General features: G+C 40.6%; 1 long non-coding RNA gene and 1 pseudogene across 2 annotated transcripts in view; one reads left to right on the forward strand and one right to left on the reverse strand.

Moving 5' to 3' along the window:
• Positions 1–22578, forward strand: part of LOC135971959 (uncharacterized) — a 173194-nt gene that overhangs the window by 43427 nt on the left and 107189 nt on the right. The window lies entirely within an intron of this gene.
• Positions 17295–18380, reverse strand: LOC102116186 (interleukin enhancer-binding factor 2 homolog pseudogene; annotated as a pseudogene).

Consider the following 22578-nt stretch of genomic DNA (forward strand, 5'->3'; position numbering starts at 1 on the left):
TATTGGGAGAAGTTGGCATCTAAGACTTTCATAGCTGGAGAGGAGAAGTCAATGCTGGCTTCAAAGCTTAAGGGACAGGCTGACTCTCATCTGCTAATACAGATGGTGATTCTAAGTTGAAGCTAATGCTCATTTACCATCCTGAAAATCCTAGGGCCCTTAAAAATTATGCTAAATCCACTCTGCCCATGTTCTCTTTTTTTTTTTTTTTTTTGAGACGGAGTCTCGCTCTGTCGCCCAGGCTGGAGTGCAGTGGCCGGATCTCAGCTCACTGCAAGCTCCGCCTCCCGGGTTCACGCCATTCTCCAGCCTCAGCCTCCCGAGTAGCTGGGACTACAGGCGCCCGCCACCTCGCCCGGCTAGTTTTTTGTATTTCTTAATAGAGACGGGGTTTCACCGTGTTAGCCAGGATGGTTTCGATCTCCTGACCTCGTGATCCGCCCGTCTCGGCCTCCCAAAGTGCTGGGATTACAGGCTTGAGCCACCGCGCCCGGCCCATGTTCTCTAAATGGAACAACAGGCCTAGCTGACAGTATGTCTGTTTAGACATGGTTCACTGAATATTTTAAGCCCACTGTTGAGACTTTCTGTTCAGCAAAATGATTTGATTCAAAGTAATACTGCTCATTTATAAGGTACCTGGTCACCCAAGAGCTCTAATGGAAATGTACAGGAAATCAATGTTATTTTCATGCCTGTTAACACGATATCCATTCTGCAGCCCATGGATCCAGGAGTAATTTCAACTTTCAAATCATATTATTTAAGAAATATATTTCATAAGGCTGCCATAGATAGTGATTACCTTGATGGATCTGGGCAAAGTAAATTAAAAGCCTTCTGGAAAGGTTTCATCCCTCCAGATGCCATTAACATTTGTGATTCATGGGAGGAGGCCAAAATAGCAACTTTAACAGGAGTTTGGAAGAAATTGATTCAAACTCTCATGGATGACTTTTAGGGGTTCAAGACTTCAGTGGAAGAAGTCACTGTAGATATGGTAGAAATAATAAAACTCAAATGAGAAGTGGAGCCTACAGATCTGACTGAATTGTTACAGCCTCATGATAAAACTGGAACAGATAAGGAGTTGTTTCTTACAGATGAGCAAAGAAAGTAGTTCCTTAAAATGAAAAGTACTCCTGATGAAGATGCTGTGAACATTGTTGAAATGACAACAAATAATTTAGAATTATATTGGCCGGGCGCAGTGGCTCAAGCCTGTAATCCCAGCACTTTGGGAGGCTGAGATGGGCGGATCACGAGGCCAGGAGATGGAGACCATCCTGGCTAACACGGTGAAACCCTGTCTCTACTAAAAAAATACAAAAAACTAGCCAGGTGAGGTGGCGGGCGCCTGTAGTCCCAGCTACTAGGGAGGCTGAGGCAGGAGAATGGCGTGAACCCGGGAGGTGGAGCTTGCAGTGAGCTGAGATCTGGCCACTGCCCTCCAGCCTGGGCGACAGAGCGAGACTCCGTCTCAAAAAAAAAAAAAAAAAAAAAAAAAAAATTATACACTTAGTTGATAATGCAGTGGCAAGGTTTGAGAGAATTGACTCCAATTTTGAAAGAAGTTCTACTAAGGGTAAAATGCATCAAACAGCGTCACATGCTACAGAGAAGTATTTTGTGACAAGTCAGTCAATGTGGCAAATTTTATTGTCTTATTTTAAGAAATTGCCAGAACCACCCCAACTTTCAGTTAACTACTTCCCAGATCAGTCAGCAGCTGTCAGCATTGAGGCAAGACCCTCCCTCCACCAGCAACTTGCTTAAGGCTCAGGTGATTGTTAACATTTTTTTAACAATAAAGCATTTTTAAGGTCTGTACATTTTTTTTAGGCATAGTGCTATTGCACACTTAATAAACATTGCAACCTAATTAAATAATACTTTTATATATACTGGGAAACCAAAAAATTCATGTGACATGCTTTATTGAGATATTTGCTTTATTGTGGTGGTGTGGAACTAAACCTGCAATATCTCTGAGGTATGACTGTACTAGGAATAAGTAATTTACACACCACCATTACAGAATTAGGGTATTTTGAATTTGATTATGTACTTATTTTGACCAGTGAGTTTTATATTTTCATACATTTTTATGTTAGTAATTAGTGTTCTTTCATTTCAGATTGGAGAATTCCCTGTAGCATTTATCATAAAGCAGGTCTAGTGGTGATGAACTCCCTCAGCTTTCATTTGTCTGGGAAAGTCTTTAGTTATTTAATTTATTTGTTAGCTTCTTATTTTATTCATATATTGTTTTCCTAATTTAGTTTTGGCATCTGTGTTTTCTGGTAGTTCATTGAACTTTTAAAAGGATTATTCTGAATTCTTTGCTTGTCAATGTATAGATCTCTGTTTCTTTAGGGCTGACTCTTGGAACTTTGTTAGCTTCCTTTGGTGGTGTCACACTCCCCTGATTCTTCATGATCTTTTTATCCTTGCATTGGTGTCTGTGCATTTGAGGAAGCAGTCCCCTCTTTTAGCCTTTAGAGGTTTGCTTTGGCAGGGAAATACCTTCACCAGTTAGCCCAGCCTGGGGTTGTGGAACAGCCAGCTGATAGTGTCTGTGGGCCAGTGGGGCTTGATCCTTGGGTCTCTGTTGGGTGTGGCTGCTGCCCATGCCCAAGGTAGTGTGTGGTAGTGTGTGGCTGCTCTCTTGTTGTAGGGGGCTGCTGGCTGTGCTCTGTACTCAGTCAGGGTTGTTACTGTGCTCCTAGATTGACATGACTGCAATCTGGGCCTTGCAGTTAGGTGGTCTGTAGGCTTGGCTCCCTGGTCAGGCAGGGCTACAGGCTGTGCTTTGTAGTTGGATGTAGGCAGACTGGGCTCTCTAGTTGGGCAATGCTAATGGCAGGGACTTGGTGACACCGTCAAGATCCTGACACTGGTTGCTGTGAGTCCCACTCTGTCTCTTTATTTCTACCTAACTTTAGGTGGTCCAGCCCTGCCAATTCCCTTAGCATACCCTGTGAGGTGAGATGGCAGTGGGTCTCCCAGACTCCCTGGGCCCAGAATACTGGGAAAGCTAGATGCCTACCTCAGGCTTTCTTTTTCCCACTGGAGAAACTGTAACTCTACTTGGTGTGGTGCTGTGTGGCCTCAGGGAGGGGTGACGTAGTCAAAGTGAAGTTGACCTTTTCCTTCTAAGGCAGTTTTTCTACATTTTTGAGCTCCACAGTGGATGCTTCAGCCACTTCATCCCTGCATTCAGGGATTTTCACAAAGGCATTCATGTCTGTGAAGTCGCCAGTCAGTATTTTTGTGAGGTGGATTAGAGCCAGGAACTTCCTATTCCACCATCTTGCTAATGTCCTCCACCTTGAAATTCTGAATCATTTTTGAATGAGAGGCCTAGCATTTTTATTTTTCTCTGGGCCTTACAGATTATGCAGTCAGTCCTGTAACAGTTGAGTGGAAAAGGTGTAGAATCATTCACTTCTAAGTGAGAATAGTGGCCATCGAACAGAAACATCACAGCCAACCTCTTCCCAGGAGGACTGGGGGCAAGGAGGGAGTGCCTTTTGAGAGAATGCACAGTTCGAGGAGTGACAACTCTTTCCCCCCTTTTCCCCTGTCTCAAGTGGTGAAGGCCGTGGGTCATCCACTTATCCTGCACCCCAAGAGAAGTGGCAATTCTGGAATGGTTCCCTGCCTCACTAAGTTGGGGAATGGGAATCTGTTTTTGTTCGAATGTTGCCAACACAGCTGGGTAAGCATCTGGAAGAAATGGCTATGAGAGGGTGGGCCACGATTCCTCCCACACCAGGTCTTGGGAGGCAAGACTAGTCTGCACTAGGGAAAAAGGGACAGAGAGCAGGCAAAGGTGGTGTGGGGTAGGAGGGAAGTCTTAAAATGAAAATGGGAATGGAGTTTTATGATGAACAAGAGTGTTAAGAACCAGAATGAGAGTGTTTTGATAATCGAACAGTGAAAGCTTGAGGAATTGGGCATTTAAGTGTCATTAAATGAGCACACCATCCAGAGAGAAGCGGTGTTTAACAGAGCACTTCAAAAAAGAATCTGGGTTAGGGGAAGCTGGGGAAAGAAGGTAGAAGAGTGAGGAGGAGAAAGGAAGTAGGAAGTACAGGTGAAATAAGGTTAGTTACAGGTTGATGGTTGTTGAGCAGGTGAGGTACATAAGTGCACCTTGCTATTTTCTTTCCTTTTATATATGTGAATGCTCTATAATAAAAAGTTAAAAAAGTTTGGCCCCAAACGGATCACCTGAGGTCAGGAGTTTGAGACCATCCTGGCCAACATGGTGAAACCCCGTCTCTACTAAAAATACAAAAATTAGCCGGGTGTGGTAGCGCATGTCTGTAATCCCAGCAACTCAGGAATCTGAGGCAAGAGAATCACTTCAACCCAGGAGGTGGGGGTTGCAGTGAGCCAAGATCACACCACTGCCCTCCAGCCTGGGCAACAGAGCGAGACTGTCTCAAAAAAAAAAAAAAAAAAAAAAAAAAAAGAAATTGGCCCCAAAATGCTTTAAAAACCTGCTTTGGAATTTTTGTTGTTTGAATATATTTGACCCATTTTAATTTGTCTGGTTTTATTTTTTATTTTTAAGGCACAATGATTTTATCTTTTAATATTCTTTTTGTTTGTTTTTGAGATTGAGTCTCACTCTGTCTCCCGGGCCGAGTGCAGTGGCGCAATCTGGGCTTACTGCAACCTCCGGCTCCCAGGTTCAAGTGATTCTCCGGCCTCAACCTCCCGAGTAACTGGGATTACAGGTGTGCACCACCATGCCTGGCTAATTTTTGTATTTTTAGTGGAGACAGGGTTTCACCATGCTGACCAGGCTGGTCTTGAATTCCTGACCTCAAGCAGTCCACCTGTCTTGGCCTCCCAAAGTGCTGGGATTACAGGTGTGAGCAACTGCACCCAGCCTATATCTATTCCTAGTTTTATCTTTAATTTTTTATGCCTTTACATTAAAATACTTGTCACTTTTTAATTTATTAGGAGAGTCCTAGTCTTACCATTTTACATTTCTGAGGTTCTTGTTCTCTCTTCTTGATATTTTAAAATATTTTTAACTTTTAAATAAGTTTAAACCTTAAGTGTCCTTTTCTCTCTCTCTCTCTCAGCAGCACTAACCTCCACCACTCTCCTCTAGAGTTTCCCAAAAATTATTTAGGCTAAAAGCACTTTTAAAAACCCTGCTAATCTTATTGTACAGATAGCACATTTGATTTGCTAAACATTGTTATTTCTTATATCACGTAATTGGTCTCTTCCAGTTTCTAAAATATGCAGTCCTACCACACACCATTGGCAGCACGTATCAGTATACAGGTACACACTAGTGGTTTGCTGTGTCTTGGACTCAAATACTTGGCCTTATATATCTTTTTGTAAAACTCATTTTGGAATATTTTTGCCATTCTAACTATAGCCAGCTCTTAGTTACTTCTAAGAATGGAAGTGTAGAAGTGAGGGATTTTTTGGTTTTGTTTTTTGTTTTTTTGTTTTTTTTTTTGAGACAGGGTCTTGCTCTGTCACCCAGGTTGGGGTGCAGTGGCACGATCACATTTTGCTGCAACCTTGACCTCCTGGGCTCAAGTGATCCGCCTCAGCATCCCTAGTAGCTGGGACTACAGGTGTACACCATGAGGCTCAGTTAAGTTTTGTAATTTTTGTAGAGACGGGGTTTTGCCATGTTGCCTAGTCTGGTCTCAAACTCTTGGACTCAAGCAATTCACCTGCCTTGGCCTCCAAAGTGCTGGAATTATAGGCATGAGCCACTGCACACCCAGCTTTTTTTTTTGTTTATGTGGTTACACCTAATATTCTCTTCAAGCCATTCTAAGGAGACCTGCTTCAGAAGGCTCTGAAAGTTCTCCTTTTTGCAGTTTTCTTTTCACACTGCTTGTTCTTTGTTACATTATGCTGTCTCTATCCTGAAGTGGCTCCGCACTTTGAAGCAAGGATGATTATTCTGTTTTTGTTTCCATTAAGGGTCATAGAAGTCTAAAACTTCAACCAAACAAATAATTAGGTGAAAGTATAGGTAACGTAAGTGAAATTTCTTTTAGACCCTTGCTTTACAGGGGGCTGACTGGGTTCTTTATAAAATTGCTGAAGTCTATCATGGTAGACCTTTTAAAATGTTTAAATCAGTTTCCTACAAAAAATTAAATACTGTGCACATATGCATAAGTGTTTGATTTATTCCAGGATTATGTCAGTATACTAATAGTGGTTCAGTTTCTCAAGGAAAAAGTCATATTAACCAAACTGTTGATGGTTGTATAGATAAGATATTTAATAATCTGTACTAAGAAATATAAGAGATGGGGAACACTCTTTGTGTAGAAGTACCTTGAAAGGTTTAAAGTCAGAAGCTTGGAATTCGGTCAAGGAGGGCTCATAATTCTGTATGAGAGTGCCAGGGAGTCTGATGAACGTGCAACCATAATAAAGAAATGTTTCTCTTACAACTGGTCCCCGAGTGGGCCATCCTTTTCCTTGGTCAAATGTATGGGTAAGCATTCATTTTTCTATGTTCCAACCTAACCATTCTTCCTTCTGACCAACAGTTTCTTTCTTTAGGGATGTTGTACCATTGATTTGCTCATAGTTATATTCCTACTTCTTCCTATTTCTGGCCCAGACATTCCTTTTTTTTTTTTTTTTTTTTTTTTTTTTTTTTTTTTTTAGAAGGTCTCACTGTGTCACCCAACCTGGAGTGCAGTGGCATGATGACAGCTCACTGCAGCCTCAACCTCCCAGGCTCAAGTGATCCACCTACCTCAGCCTCCTGAGTAGCTGGGACTGCAAGCATGCCCTACCACACCCAGCTAATTTTAAAAAAAGTTTTGGCCGGGCGCAGTGGCTCACGCCTGTAATCCCAGCACTTTGGGAGGCCAAGGTGGGTGGATCACGAGGTCAGGGGTTCAAGACCAGCCTGACCAACATGGTGAAACCCCATCTGTACTAAAAATACAGAAAGTATCCAGGCGTGGTGGTGTGCGCCTGTAATCTCAGATACTCGGGAGGCTGAGGCAGGAGAATCACTTGAACCCAGGAGGCAGAGGTTGCAGTGAGCTGAGATTATTCTACTGCACTCCAGCCTGTGCGAAAGAATGAGACTCCATCTCAAAAAAAAAAATTCTCTTGTAGAGATAGGGTTTTTCTATGTTGCTCAGGATGGTGGTGAACTCCTGGAGATCAAGGCTGCAGTGAGATGTGATTGTGCCATTGCATCCCAGCCTGGGTGACAGAGCAAGACCCTGTCTCAAAAACAAAACAAAACAAAACAGTAAAACCTTACTACTAGACTTCCATGATATTCCAAAATGAGTTTTACAAAAAGATGTATAAGGCCAAGTATTTGAGTCCAAGACAAGGCAAACCACTAGCTCAGATTAAAGCCTGTACGTCTGAGATGGTCAATGAAGATTTGTTGATGGATTAGACAGATTGTTGCACTTCATTTGTTCAATGTCAGACATTAAAGAGGGCTTGCATCCTTAGACACTAGCACATCTTGCTAAAAAGTCTGATGTTTGCTCCTGTTTCCAACACTTGGAAACTTTAGGGTTCTTCTCATTCTTTTTTTTTTGTTTGTTTTTTGAGACGGAGTTTTGCTCTTGTTGCCCAGGCTGGAGTGCAATGGCACAATCTTGGCTCACTGCAACCTCCACCTCCTGGGTTCAAGTGATTCTCCTGCCTCAGCCTCCTGAGTAGCTGGGATGCACCACCACACCTGACTAATTTTGTATTTTTAGTAGAGACAGGGTTTCTCCATCTTGGTCAGGCTTGTCTCGAACTCCTGACCTCAGGTGATCTACTCGCCTTGGCCTCCCAAAGTGCTGGGATTACAGGTGTGAGTCACTGCGCCCAGCCTCTTCTCATTCTTGTACCCATAGTAGAACTTGCTTTCTCTCATCTTACCACCACTTGCTTGATTCCTCAATATTTTCTCTCCTCTTTCCAACTGGAATCCCCCAACAGGAGCCTCACTCTCCCATGCCTAGGAATACGTACTCCAAAAATATTGAAACTTGTGCCCAAAGATGTATCTGCTAGGATATTCAACAACCTAAAGATTCATCAAAAGGAAATCATTAAATGGATGTATAACCGTGTACATCCATATAGATATTATTTGCATGATTATATTTATAAACATTATATATATATATACACATATCAATTGTGTATCTGGTACTAGAATGTTTTGAAAACATTTACACAGTAAATTCTGAGCAATGGCTGTCCAAGAAAGAGGAGGAGGAGTTAGTTGAAGGATTGTGAGAGAATAGGTAACCTTTTACTTTTTATACTGTATACTTCTGTATTTTTTGAAAAATGGCCAAATGAGCATCAAAAGATTGAATGATATATACAGATTTCCTCTAGTTAATATTTTATCTGGATTTCATTTTTCTATAAATCAGAGATCTTTCCCATTTCTCTTTGCCTATTCTGATGATAGATGATTCCATCTTGTGATTTCTCTGTCAATTTGAAAACTAATATGACTTTGAATAAATAGTTTGGATGACATTTCTTCCTTGATACCAGCATTTCTGAAAGAGTGTAGACCTAAAACACTGAAAACATAGTATGAGTTAGTTGTTCTGCATTCCCTTGAGACATAATGTTGAGCTTGAAAGTAGGTTTAGTTTTTGGAATATACAGTTCTTGGTTTAATAGTTAAGTGTCAGGCCAGGTACAGTGGCTCACACCTGTAATCCCACCACTTTGGGAGGCAGAGGCAGATAGATCACCTGAGGTCAGGAGTTCGAGACCACCCTGGCTAACATGGTGAAACCCCATCTCTACTAAACATACAAAAATAAAATAAAATTACCTGGGTGTGGTGGTGCACGCCTATAGTCCCAGCTACTCAGGAGGATGAGGCAGAAGAATGGCTTGAACCTGGGAGATGGAGGTTGTAGTGAGCCGAGATTGCACAACTGTACTCTAGCCTGGGCAACAGAGCGAGACTCCACCTCAAAAAAAAAAAAAAAGAAAGTTAAATGTCTGCAGAATGCTAGATACACAATCATATGTAGAGTAGGCATGTTGTGCATTCATTATTTCTACAGTATGAACCAAAAAAAAAAAAAAAAAAAGCAAAAATGCGCACAGAATGAGGAAAGAAAGAACAAGCAAGTGTATTTTATTTATTATGATAATCCTCCTCAAGTCCCCTCTTCGCGCTTTTGATCTAGGTGAAAGCAAGCTGGGAACCTAATTAAACCAGTGCTAGAGAGGCCAGGAGATACAATGCACAAAAAACCCCGATTCTGATCACCAGATTTTGAAGTTGAAGTTAATTAAGGCAATATACAAATAATCCCTGCAAGCAGTGACATTTAAAAATGCATGTTCAATATTCTGAAGCAGTTATGTAAATTATCAAGAATAAGACTCCAGAGGAAATGTAAAAACGCAGGCTCAACTTTTAATACCTTTTGGTAATTTTTTTTTGGACTTAATGTTTGCTGGGGGACCGTGTGTTTAGAGGTAATCTGACAACAAAAATGCAGCCCCATGACGTGGGGAGCCATGGAGGAGGGAACCCACCAGGAAGGAGACCTGTAGTTAAGGGTCAACAATAACCAGGAAAGTAAGAAAACTAATGACATTCTCTGTGGTTCTGTGATGGTTTTGAGCCTCCCTGCAAGGTAAGAAGCAGAACCAAGATGCTGAGGTGTGGCCTTAGTGCTTATGAGGTTTACACCTTGGACAGGTTCTTAGAATGGGGATGACAAAAATTTTAACTGTGAAATTGTATCATATAAGTTACAAGTTGCATAGACTTTCAAATAATTCTAGTTCAGAGATTTCTATAGGACAAGTAGGGAACATATGGTAATTGCTCTTTTTACATATCTGGGAAAACAAATGCAGAATATTTAATATTTCTAAGATCATACAGCTGGCCAGTGGCAAAATGAGGAACTGGCCCCTGGGGTTCTCATTCTCACTTCTATAAGATATCTGCAAATTCTGGGGGCAGCAACTTCTGGCACAGTTGCCTCTAGAAGCAATTCTGTTAACACAGGATGTAATATCATCGTGAATTTCTCCCTGCTTCCCTCCCAATTATGCTTGTTTCTCCTATATCATTGGCATTGGCCAGCCGTTTCTTAAGACCTTCTAACTTTGCTCCCCTCCATGGCATTTCATCTTTGTATATATGTCCAGAGATCATCCTAGAAATTGTGAATTCTCTTGTATACCGTCAGTTCTATTTTGGTTGGGTGCTTCTTTTTCTCTTGGTGGGAGAGGAGAGGAGAAATTGTGCTGATCTATTTTATGTAGCTCAGAATTGAATTTCTAGAGCCTCAGAGACTTAATAGAACTGGAAATATGCTCCACATTTTGCCTATCAACAAAGCCTAATCAAGAATACATTCTTTGCCAGCAACATTCAAAACGGAGATGATTCCAAGCTGTGGCTTGGAAATAAACTCCTTTTATTGCATTTCAATTTATAGTGTTCTTCGCTTTCATTTTGTACAAATATTCAGGGAATTTTCCCATGTCGAAGAACCTGATGCATAAATTAAGATATTTCAAGTAATGTCATTTATGATCTGTGGCGAGATCATTTTGGGTTGATATGCGATACTATTCTGAGTTTCAGACAACAATCTATGTACTTAGAATGTGTTCCTACATACACTTCTTACAGGAAGACTAATTGTCTTGCGATTAACAACATACTTCAATGGGACTGGTGTATTATTCAGACCTGTTTGCAAACCTGTGGGTGTTCTTTTGTTTTTGTTCTCCCCTTTTTTTTTTTTTTTTGCTTTTCTTTGATTTTCCTCCCCACAAGCTCTCTCACGGGACACAACTCGCAGAGCTGCTCAAAATTAATTTAAGACCCCAAGACAAATCACCAGTTCTTTGATTTGTAGTAGCAGAATCAGGTAACATTTAAGAGCAGGATAAACAATATGTGAAGTATTCATGGGGATGGAACTGTCCCTCAGGTTGAACAATTCAAAAGTTTGGAAACTGCTATTTGCAAATTCATCTTGTGGATCTACTTGGTGGAATGCTGCTTCTAACTAAAAACAAGGGAGAAAAAAAATCAAGTGGAAGAAATGTTTAAGTTCCCAGAACCAGAAAAAATAAAATAAATCTCAAATACTCACATTAAATTAACCCTGGATTTATCTTGCTAACATGGCAAGTCATTATATACTTAACACAATTGAGATACACGATTTTGGTGAGTGGACCATTTCTTGAAACAATATTTTTCACAGTACGTGAAACATAAGAGCTTGGGATAACACCAAATTAACCCTGAGGGAGACAGTCACTGATATGCTCATGATTTTATATGGGAAGCTGAGGAGAGTAAAGCTGAAGAATCTGATAGATAGACAGATAGGTCTCGAGCTGTGAACATATGTGTTTTAAAGGCCATTTAAAATTGGTAGTTTCTAACTTTTCAGCACATTTTCCTATGATGATAATAGTGAATTCTCAATAATGTTAGCTATGGGCTAGGCCCTTTCTAAGTGCTTATGTGAATTGTCTCATTTAATTCTTTCAAAAATCCTATGACTTAGATTATAGTTAACCTAATTTTGCAGAAGAATCTGAGGCATGGAGATATTAAATTGTTCAAGGTTACATAGCTGGATGCCAAGCAGTCTGACTCTAGAACCTGTTTTCTTACCCACTTTGCACATAGAGTTGATGGTATGAATCATAATTAGGTTCTGTTTTGATGATCTGTTACTGTATAACAATCTACCCTCTTCCTCCTGCACATTTTATTTTACTTACAATTTTATGGGTCAGAAATTTAAAAAGGGCACATCTGGGCAGTTTACATTTGTCCTACCTGTTGTCAACTGAGGTAGCTAGACTGAGGCTGGGGGATTCACTTCCAACGTGGCTCACATGGCTGGCAACTTGGTGTTGGCTGTCAGCTGGGAGCTGGATGGGGGCTGTTGGCCAGGGTCCTTGGTTCTTCTCTACAAGGGCCTTTCTGTGGGGCTGCTTAGGCTTCCTCACAGGATGGGGGCTGAATTCCAAGAGTGAGTGTTCCAAGAGATATAAAGTGGAAGCTGCCAGTTTCTTATGGTCTGGGCCTGAAAAACTAGTACAGCGTTATTGCTGTTTGTCAAAATTGTGATAGAGGCCATTAAGATTCAAGGAGAGGTGGTCTACTTCTCAGTGGAAAGAGTGGCAAAGAATTCGCAGTCATCCTTAATCTACCACAGGTACCCCAAATAGACCATAAAAGTCCACTTATTTACCATGTGACCTAGATTAATGTTCCTCAAAACTTATGTTTAACCTCTTCCTCTATCAGTTTAGTTTTAATTTAAATCTTACTTTTTTCTTTAGAGACAGAGTGTTGCTCTGTTGTCCAGGCTGGAGTGCAGAGGTATAATCATAGCTCACTGCAGCCTTGACCTCCTGGGTTCAAGCAATTCTCGTGCCTCAGCCTCCTGAGTAGCTGGGACAACAGGCGCTCACCACCATACTGGCTAATTTTTGTATATGTGTATATATATATGTATATATATATTTTTGATAGAGATGGGGTTTCACCATGTTGCCTAGGCTGGTCTTGAACTCCTGGCCTCAAGCAATCTGCCAGCCTCAGCCTCCTAAAATGTTGGGATGACAGGTTTGAGCCACTGCACCTGGCCAAAATCTTAACTTTTAAAATATGTTTTCTTTCAACTCTTATGGTTTATGATTCTTTGAGACAAGGGTGCATTATTTTAAAATATAAAATTCCTGGAACAGAGTTGGGATTCTATGTATGTTTACCATTTCTCCTTTTGCTCTTTGCAACCATAAGATTTAACAAACAATGAAGAATTAGGGCCAGGCGTGGTGGCTCATGCCTATAATCCCAGCATTTTGGGAGGCTGAGGCAGGAGCAAAACCCATCTCTACAAAAAATATAAATATTAGCCAGGCATGGTGGTGTGCGCCTGTAGTCCCAGCTACTAGGGAGGCTAAGGTGGGAGGACTGATTGAGCCTGGGAAGTTGAGGCTGCAGTGAGCCATGATTATGCCACTATACTCGAGTCTGGGTGCCTTAGTGAGATCCCTTCTCGAAAAATAAATAAATAAATAAATAAAGAATTTAGCCAGGGGCAGTGGTTCACGCTTCTCAGTGCTTTGGGAGGCTGAGGTAGAAGGGTCCCTGGATCCCAGGAGCTCCAGGCTGCAGTGAGCTCTAATGGGCCATAGCACTCCAGTCTGGGCAACAATGTAAGACCCTGTCTCTAAATAAATAAACAAATAAAACCCAGAAGAACAAAATGGATTGTTCTAAGTGCAAATATTCTACTTTATTGGTTGGGCATGGTAGCTCGTGGCTGTAACCCTAGCACTTTGGGAGACTGAAGCAGGTGAATCATTTGAGGTCACGAGTTCAAACCAACCTGGCCAACATGGAAAAACGCCATTGCTACTAAAAATACAAAAATTAGCCAGGTGTGGTGGTATATACCTGTAATCTCAGCTACTTGGGAGGCTGAGGCAGGAGAATTACTTGAACCCAGGAGGTGGAGGTTGCAGTGAGCTGAGATCGTGCCCCTGCATTCCAGCCTGGGCGATGGAGTGAGACTCCATCTCAAAAACAAAAACAAAAAAACAGAAAAACAATAAAACCCACATAGTCTACTTTATCTTTTACAACATAAACATTTCATTTTCCAAGTTGCATAGTAACATTTCGTTGTTTGTCATCAAACTCTGTATCTGTGGTCTCTTTAGTAGGGGCAGGGGGTATGTCTAATTCATCCCTTATACTGAATTCCCAGAGTAAATACAGTAACCTGGGAAATAGTAGGCACTCAAAAATATTTCAGGAATGAAATTTAACAGGCAAGAAAACAACTTGAAAATCTAACGTGTTGATTCCTAACAAAGGAAAAAATGCATCAGGTGGTGTGACAGTTTAATACATGTGTTTTTCATTTTAAATGTTTTAACACAATTATGAACCAGGGACACACATCATCCTATTCTGATAAATTTAAAATATACAAAGTTAATATTAATGCACAATTACGAGGATGTATATCTACCAAGGGCTATTTATTGATACCTCAAAAAGTAAGACCTCTTTGTCTTTCTAGTGAAAATGTATTTTAATCTAATTGTATGCCATCAGGCATTTTCCATTTAGCTAAAGTTAACACGAATATCAAATACTTGGCCTGAAGTACCATCTACTTACTTTGATTTAGAGCAGTCATGTCCAACTTGCGGCCCACGGGCCACATGCAGCCCAACATGGCTTTGAATATGGCCCAACACAAATTAGTAAACTTTCTTATAACATCATGAATTTTTTTGTGATTTTTATTTTTATTTTTTAGCTCATCATCTATTATTAGTGTTAGTGTATTTTATGTATGGCCTAAGATAATTCTTCCAATGTGGCCCAAGGAAGCCAAAAGATTGGACACCCCTGATTTAGAGTTTCTCTTTTCATTTGGTCTTTTATTTCTTTCTCAGAAATAAAGAATTAATAAGACTGAACATGCAGAGCACTAGTTAGTTTGAACATTGGCCTTTTAGGTACCAAGCATACATTTGGACCTCCTTCTGCCACGCAAGGCCTGTGAAATCATATTGTTAAGCTGCCTCATAACACATCTAGGGGCCTCTGAAATTCTGGTCTGAGAGTTCTGGGATTATTAAATCTTGCCTAAGTTCAGAAATGCCACTCACTGTTCACATGTGGAGAAAAGGGTTTATAGAAATTATTTTCTTCAGCAGTAGATTAAAATATTTAATTAGAAAAAGTGAAATCAAGGAAAAGAGGAGTAGACCACACTAATAATCTGCTATATAAAGATATGTTCTTAATCTTCATTGGAAACATTCTTATGTGAATAGCTAATCTTCAGGACATTGGCTCTCACAATTTTTGATTGTGAATAATCCAAATTCATAATCCAAATTCATTGCTTCTCTTCCTATTAAAATTTGTCCTGTTTAAATATGCGCTCTAATTCCTGTTTTGCCCCAGGTAGCAATTTAGCAAACCAATGAATAGAAAGGAAGTGCCAAACAAGAATCTTAAATAAATGTGTTTGGCTACTTATTTTGTACTTTAGTAACAGCTCACAGACTAAAAAATTAGAATTATTGGGTAAAAGTAAGTGTGGATATTTATTCTTTATAGATTTTATTAATGCTTGTGGTCTTTTCAATGACTGCTGTAATAAAGATTAGCCTTTCATAAGGATGAAGACCTATACATAAGAAGGACTAACACTGAGAGCATAAGATGAGATTAAAAGATAAAAAATGTGCATAGAAATTCGTACCCTTAAATAGTTAAGGAAGATAGTCTGCAAATAAGTAAAAATCAGGTCTTTTAAAAGATGATGAGGATGATGATATGGTGATAATGATGATATGGTGATGATGATGATACATAAAGGTAATGATAATGAAAACCAAAATCCATACTCTAGCACATACATTTGGAAAAGAGAATAAAATAAAGTAGAAGAATTCAGAAAGGTGACTGGTCTGAGCCAGCTTCTCACCTCCTTTATGTACTTCCCCAACTCCAATCAAAACACTCCAGTACTGCAATGGGAAATGATGAACCAGGGCGTTTAAAAAACCTCACTTCTAATTTCATTAAGGCCAATTGCAAATGACTTATCTCAGGGAAATGAAGCACCTTCATCCCAGCCGTTTCAATGGGGGGTTGTATTTCAGAAGCACACACAAAAAATTATGAAAATGAGTATGTATGAAGGTTTAATAGCTAATTTTCCAAGTTGATTATCTTGGCCAGTTCATTGGGATGCTCTTGCTTCTTTGCTAATTTAATTTGTTTCATCCTTTTTATTGTCTCCTTTAAATAGCAATTACGGAAGATAGCACTCCATTTTGCCTCCTACTTGCCCTTTTGCTAAATCATGATTTCACCCTGTGCCAGATAGTTACGGGTGTATGAAGAGATGGCACTGGTGAAAGGCAGAGAGGGTGAACACACTTGACTCAAGTCTGAGGAATCCAGGAAAAAGTTGCCAATGATGAAAATGTGTGTGTGTGTGTGTATGTGTGCGCATGTGTGCGCCCACACATGCGTGTGTAGTGAATACCTTAGAACAATTCCTCTATTCACATATTCAGAAGTGTAAAACATGCCTATTTGGAAGTACGGATTCACTTACATAATGTCTATCAGTGTGCTGCAGCTATTTAAAAGCTAGCTGTCAACTTGGTAAGATATGGGAACCTTTCTATTTTGTACCTACTGTTTTAAAACTACTGTATATATTTGTACATGTGGCAGGCATCTATTAAACGTTATAATGATTTTTTTTTTTAGTATAGTGTCACTAAAAGGCATTTATCAAGTGCTTGTTTTAATATAGCCCTATCTTAGGTGAAAGAAAAGATGACCTCCTTGATATGTAACACTCCACTGATAAAATTTGCAGTCTGTTCTTAAAACACTGTGTATTCTGATGAGGAAAGTACAAAAGGTCTCAACTTAACATGTATTGATTTTATGCCTTTTTTGTAGACGAAGTAGGAAGAACAGTTTCTGTTCTCAGGCAGCTCTGTTTGGGGGATAAAAATAGAATATGAAATAGAATGCAATAAACAAATTACATAGCTATACTTCTTGAAGTCCAGGACGGGCCGTGAGGTTAGGCTGGAAGACCTCTTAAGTTGTGAAAGCTTGGTTAAAGACAGGAGTTGACATGGCCTGAGTGTCAGCCAGTGGGGTTCTCTGTAGCCAGATGGCTTTGTTAATTTGCAAAGTTCACAATAAAAGTCATCCATAGTCATTGCTCTCTTTCTCTACCAAGTCCCTTAGTCTTCACGCTCATATCATCCAAATTAATGAAGGGAAAATCTATAAACAACAGCTTCACTGGGAGTTATGTCACTAAGGAAAAAGCAGAAATGTGTAGATCTTCAAAGCAGTATTTGATCTCAGGTTATCTCCTTTTATATTTATTATTTATATATGCCCTACTAGGAAGTACTTACATTGTTTTTCTTAGAAAAAGATTTCCAGACACTAACAGCTCACAACATTTCAACAGCAAAGTTATTAGTTGAGAAAGGGGTTTTCAGGAGCTGGGGATTCTAGAGTATGAGGAAGAAATGTTGGTATCTCATTTCATTACAGATGGATGGCATAGGTCACAAATGGGAGACTCTGGCTGCTAAGCCAATATCAAAACCCACTGGACTGACACTTCCTTCTACGGGGTTTATTTTCCTTCCTGTTGTCTTCCTGACCCATGAAAATGCCTGCCACCATGTAAAGCCCACTGGCAGCTAGCTTAGGCTCCAGTCTTCCCCCTTGGGTAGGAAAGGGAGTGAAGGGAAGGCCACTTCTGAGTTTCCATGCTTTCCTCTTTCTCTCCTTGAGGTGGTTCTTCTGTCTTCTCCTTTTCTTCTCTCCTTCCTGTTTCTCTGGCAGCTTCTCTTAAGCCTTTTCTGAAGGTGTTACTATCACTTCATCCCAGGTAGATATTTCAGAAGCAAGATGGCTGGCATCACCCTCCTGGCCAAGGATCTTCCTAAAGCCACCATGTGAGAGGATTCGGACCAGAGTCGGAGCCGTGTGGCAGACCATGTCCTGCAGTGGGCAGACCATGTCCTACAGACTGTGTGTACTCTCACGGGGGTCAGTGATACCCACTGACCCTGTCGGGAACGGTCCTTCAGCCAGAATCTGCAAGCAATGCTCATATGCAACAGGGCCGAAGGCTGTCTGGTGAGGTTGTTCATCACAGCAGAATGACACAGTAGCTCAAGGATCCAGAATGTGAGTGGCTCAAAGTCAGGAAAACGAATCCTCAAGTCCTTGAGTAGTCTGATGAGAACTTTATGGACTGAGAGGCATTTCTCTCAATCCAGCAGGCAGGTGGGATGGCTGCCAAGGCATTCTGCAATACCTTGCTCTCCAAATAGACTTTGGGGTCCAGTTTTCCAAGATGGAGTGACACTGTTGTAGTGAGAATTTTCACTGGAGATTTTAAGGCAGTTTTGTTGGTCAGCACAGTCAAAACTTCAGCAGGATCTTGTACTGTGAGGCTTTCCACAGCTTTGTTCCCCAGGGCAGTAACAGCTTCCAGTGTTGGCAGAGTCTTTAGTATTACCACCGGGGCAGCTGCATTGTGGCCTGTAGCCATCGTTCTCTCTTTGTATGATCCCACCTGTCAGACTTCTTGAATTTGCACTTCAAATTAGAGCCACAATCAAATATCAGTCACGTTGTTTATTTTTGTCACCAGAGAAAAGACAGAGTCCTGTTCAGCAGAGTTGGGAGCCAGGTACTGATTTCTCTTCAGCAAGGCCTCACTGAAGGACATTTCATCAGGTGCTGGCTTAACCCGGGGGAAGGCCATTTCACACAGAAATCAAATAGGATATGTGGCACAAAGAGCCCGAACCCTCCTCCTGGGCCTCTTCTGGAACCAAAGCGCCCACCATGACCCTGTCCTCTGTCATCTCTCGTGGCACCTTAAAATCCCCCACACTGGAGTCTGCACCAACCACCCCTTTCCTCTCAGATACCTCGTTTTAAATCATGGTAGGTTTAAACTTTATAAGCCTTTAGCATTACACATTCCATTGTTTATCTTTCATTCTCTAGCATTTATGAAGGTAGAATGTTCCTCTCCAAATCATAATGTGATGATGAAATAGCAGAGAAGATCTCACTTTTCTCCCCTTGGAAGAAATATGGAATTCAGAAATACAATCTAAAATCTGTCCTCAGCTCAGCCTTTCCTGACTCAGTGTTACAGTTGTCCAGAGAGGACAAATTGCCGTTAGAGCTGAGAGGGACTGTCACAAGATTCTCTACTTATTCCTGTAACTAGAATGCATTAGCCTTAGAAAACGTGTTTGTATACTGGGTGAAGGAACCTAGTTTGAATGAATGAATGAATAAGTGAGGAATCTAAAAGGCCATTGGGAGGCTTACAGAATGGCAGCTCCTTCTTCTCTTGCTCTGTTGTGAGTCATCATTGGGAAAATAAGCAGCCTTCACTTTAGTAGAGAGGAAGGCAGCATCCTCAGTGGAAATCCTGCCACGCAGATGGAGTTAGTGTTCTGGGAAAAGGCTGAGAGTTCAGCGGAGTTTATTAACTTGGGAGTTGGAATTCTAGAAGAGCAGCTATGGGAAGATTATTTGCTAAGGAAGGACATAGAACCAAATTGGAGTGAGTGTGTGGGAGGGGCGGGATGACTAGAGGGGCTTATACTTTGGTAGCTTAGGAAGACCTGGATGAAATGCAAGGTCAGATGGGATGGGCTCAAGTTTCCATTGTGAAGTTGTTTCCATTCTGCAGCTTCAGGGGTATGTGTGATCTTGTCATCTTTCCTCTGTCCTATAATCTCTCCACAAGGCATGTCCTCCATAGAGCCCAGCACATAGTGGGTGTTCAACACAAATTTATGGATAGTATGAATTCATTAAGAAGCATACAGATAGGAAATGCAGGATACAGGCTTAGGTCTTCATTGCTCCTAATTGCTAGACCTTCTGTGTTTCCAAATTATTTTTGTTAAATTAGTTTAAATACTTGCAGTGCTTTCCTGTGGAAGATGGATTCAGCCAGTTCAAAACTACCTCTAAGGGCAGAACTGAGGACACTGGTAGAAGTTAGTGAGAAGTAGATTTTGGCTTAATATTTTCTAATAACTAAAGTTAGGAATTAAAAAGGTACTGTTTTTTTAAAAAGTAGCGAGCCTCCTAACACAGGACGTATGCAAGTAAAACACTGAATGTCTATGTCTTGGGGATGTTTTAGAGAGGATCCCTTCCACCACCAAGAGTTTCGTGTTATTTCTGATATTGTGTTAAGTGATGGTCTAATATGATAAAATACAAGTAATCTATTTTGGAAAGGACACATAGATACAATTATTGAAAAGCACAATCGAGAAAAAGATTGCATCTGTATTATTGTTATATAACCATATGCCAATATGTCTAGTACATAATATTAGAAAATGTGTCACGGTGTAGTAAGTAACTTTTTAGAATGCCCTATGCAGAATGTAGGAGCAAATCTGAATTAAAAAGGCAGAAACTGAAGAGGACTGGAGTCATTAGGGAAGGCTTCATGGGCCAGCTGGTTCTTTAACAGGGCCTTGGAAAAGGTTAGAATGAGGACAGGCAAAGGGGAAGTCCCTCCAGGGAGGACTGTGCAGGAGTATCAGTGGGAGGAGGTGTTGGGAGGAGGCAGGATGATTGGGCTCACTCAGGCTCTCTGTACGTATGTGCTTTGCACAGAGAAGATGGGAACAATCAGTGGTCATTTGAAGGAATGACACACATTTAAGTCCCTGTTGTCTGAAATCCTGCAGTATCCTGCGTTCCACTGGCCTGCGAGCTGAGAGACCTGGGAGTCCCAGCTGGGTTCCTAACTAGCTGTTTGGTCAGACACATCACTTAACTACCCTGAGCCTTATTTTTCTCAATTATAAGCCAAGACAGTTGGTTAAATCAGTGCTGCTTAAACTTGAATGTGCAAATGGAGAGATTGTTAAAATGTAGCTCTGATTTCATGGGTTGGGGTAGGGCTTGAGATTCAGCATTGCTAACAGGCTCCCAGGCAATGGGCAGACCGCCCTTTGAATAGTAAGGGGTTGTATGACTTAGGTACCTCCGTGATATGAGCACTCTACAAACTCGTTTTAATTATGGTCTCATACTTTTTTTTTCATAGTTGCTTTCTTATTAGGTAATACGATTGAGAAGAATCTAGCACAGAGCTTAGTCCGCAGTGGGTACTCAGTAACATTTGTTTATTAACGTAAAGTTTCTCCCTTGGATACTGTGCTTACCTTAGAAATGCAGTCGTTTTTGTTCAGTCCTGCGTTTCAGACATGTAGTGCATGTTCAGCAAATCTTATAAAACTCAAAGAAAAATCTCGGTGCTTTTTAGATCTCTTCTCTTGTCTCATGACTCCTGTTTCTTCCAGTAGGAAAGGAAGTAATGCGCTGTCTAAATATCTGATTGTTGTGTTGCTTTAGGGAAAAACAATTAGACTGCCTTGCCATTTGCCAAGTAGATGGAATGAAGGTTTCACTCCATTAACACTCATTCCATGAGTCATTCTAAATTCCTGACAGTATGCCAATAAACCCCAGTTAATTCACCAAAATTGCCGCTGGTAGCATTTTGCCTCTGCAGGTGACCAGCAGCACTGTAATCACTTACTCCACAAAGGTAATGAGGTTGTATGGTTTTTATTTATGCTACCAATTTGTTTTAATATTGTTATTGTTCCTTTTATATAAGGCAGATTGGTCTCTGTCTTAAAGGACTGAGAAAGAAGGGATATTAAGGTTCCCAAACTGAATGTAAGTATTAATATTGAAAATAGTGTTACTGTTTTTTGGACTGACAGTAGTAATTTAGAAGTGTTCTAAAGAGGTTGTATTGATTGAATATATACTTATTTGATTCTTCAAGATTTTTATCAGACTCCAGTTGGCTTCTAACAAAAGGTTTATAAAGATAATGAAATTCCTTCCAGTTCTAAAACACTATAACCTCATGAAATATGACCAAGAGTAATGTATACACAGGACAATTTATACTTGGAAAATGAAGTCTACCAAGTTGTTCCTGAGGTTTTTTGCTTGCCACCAAATATAAGACAATATCATTGAAAAGAAAGAAGAGAAAATACAGATACAAAGGTCTGTCCTTCAAGGTAGTCTAATAATTCAGTAATAAAAATCTGTCATACAAATTTGGTATGAAATCTCTGCAAATTAGAGAAATCCATTGCAACAATCAATCTAATAGAATATCAACATAGCACTGAATTTCTTTTGTAAAGAAATATGCTGTCTGTACCCAAGCCATATTTAAGGATTATTCCATAGTTTATTTGGGTTGAGAAAAACTAATTTGAGTTACTAGACTTTAGATAAGTGTCAGAAGTCCATATTTAACTCATTTAGGCAAAAGGGATATTTAATGGAAGGGTCTTGGGGTAGTTGACATGACTGAAAGAAGAGTAGGACGACCAAATCACCAGCCGAGCAGGAAGGAATGCAGCGGGGCCTCAGGAACCCTCGAACCAGGAACCAGCTTGTCAGGACTTTGTCTCTCTTTTTGGTTTCTACTTCTCCTGGTGCTGGCTCTATTTTCTCCCACTGCAGACCAGCTTTGTCCACTTGGCAGTTAATGGGGTTGTTGACACCTTACATGGGAGTTGCCCTTTTACAGCTGCTTCTATCAGAGAGACAGACTGACTCTCCCAGATCCATTTTTTAAAAAAAGTTAAGGGAGAACTCTGGTTGGCTGGGTCAGGTGGCTGCTCAGCCTTGGTTGCCAGCTGTGACTAGAAGGTCAGGATCATATAAGAACATGCCACATTTTCCTGTAAGCACGTGGTTGGAGTTGGGAAGGGGGAAATTAATTCCATCATGAGGGAGGAATACATTTGCTAAAAGATGGAGGCCCGTGGCTGGGCAAGGACTCCCAGTGCGTTGGTCCATAAAATAGTTTGGAGTAGCACCCTATCCTTGCTTTAATTCTCCTTTCCCCTCTCTTGGTTATAGCAGGTTGGGACTTCTATGCTAGATGTTCTATA

This window comes from Macaca fascicularis, chromosome 7 (assembly GCF_037993035.2).
Source record: "Macaca fascicularis isolate 582-1 chromosome 7, T2T-MFA8v1.1".
Taxonomy (NCBI): domain Eukaryota; kingdom Metazoa; phylum Chordata; class Mammalia; order Primates; family Cercopithecidae; genus Macaca; species Macaca fascicularis.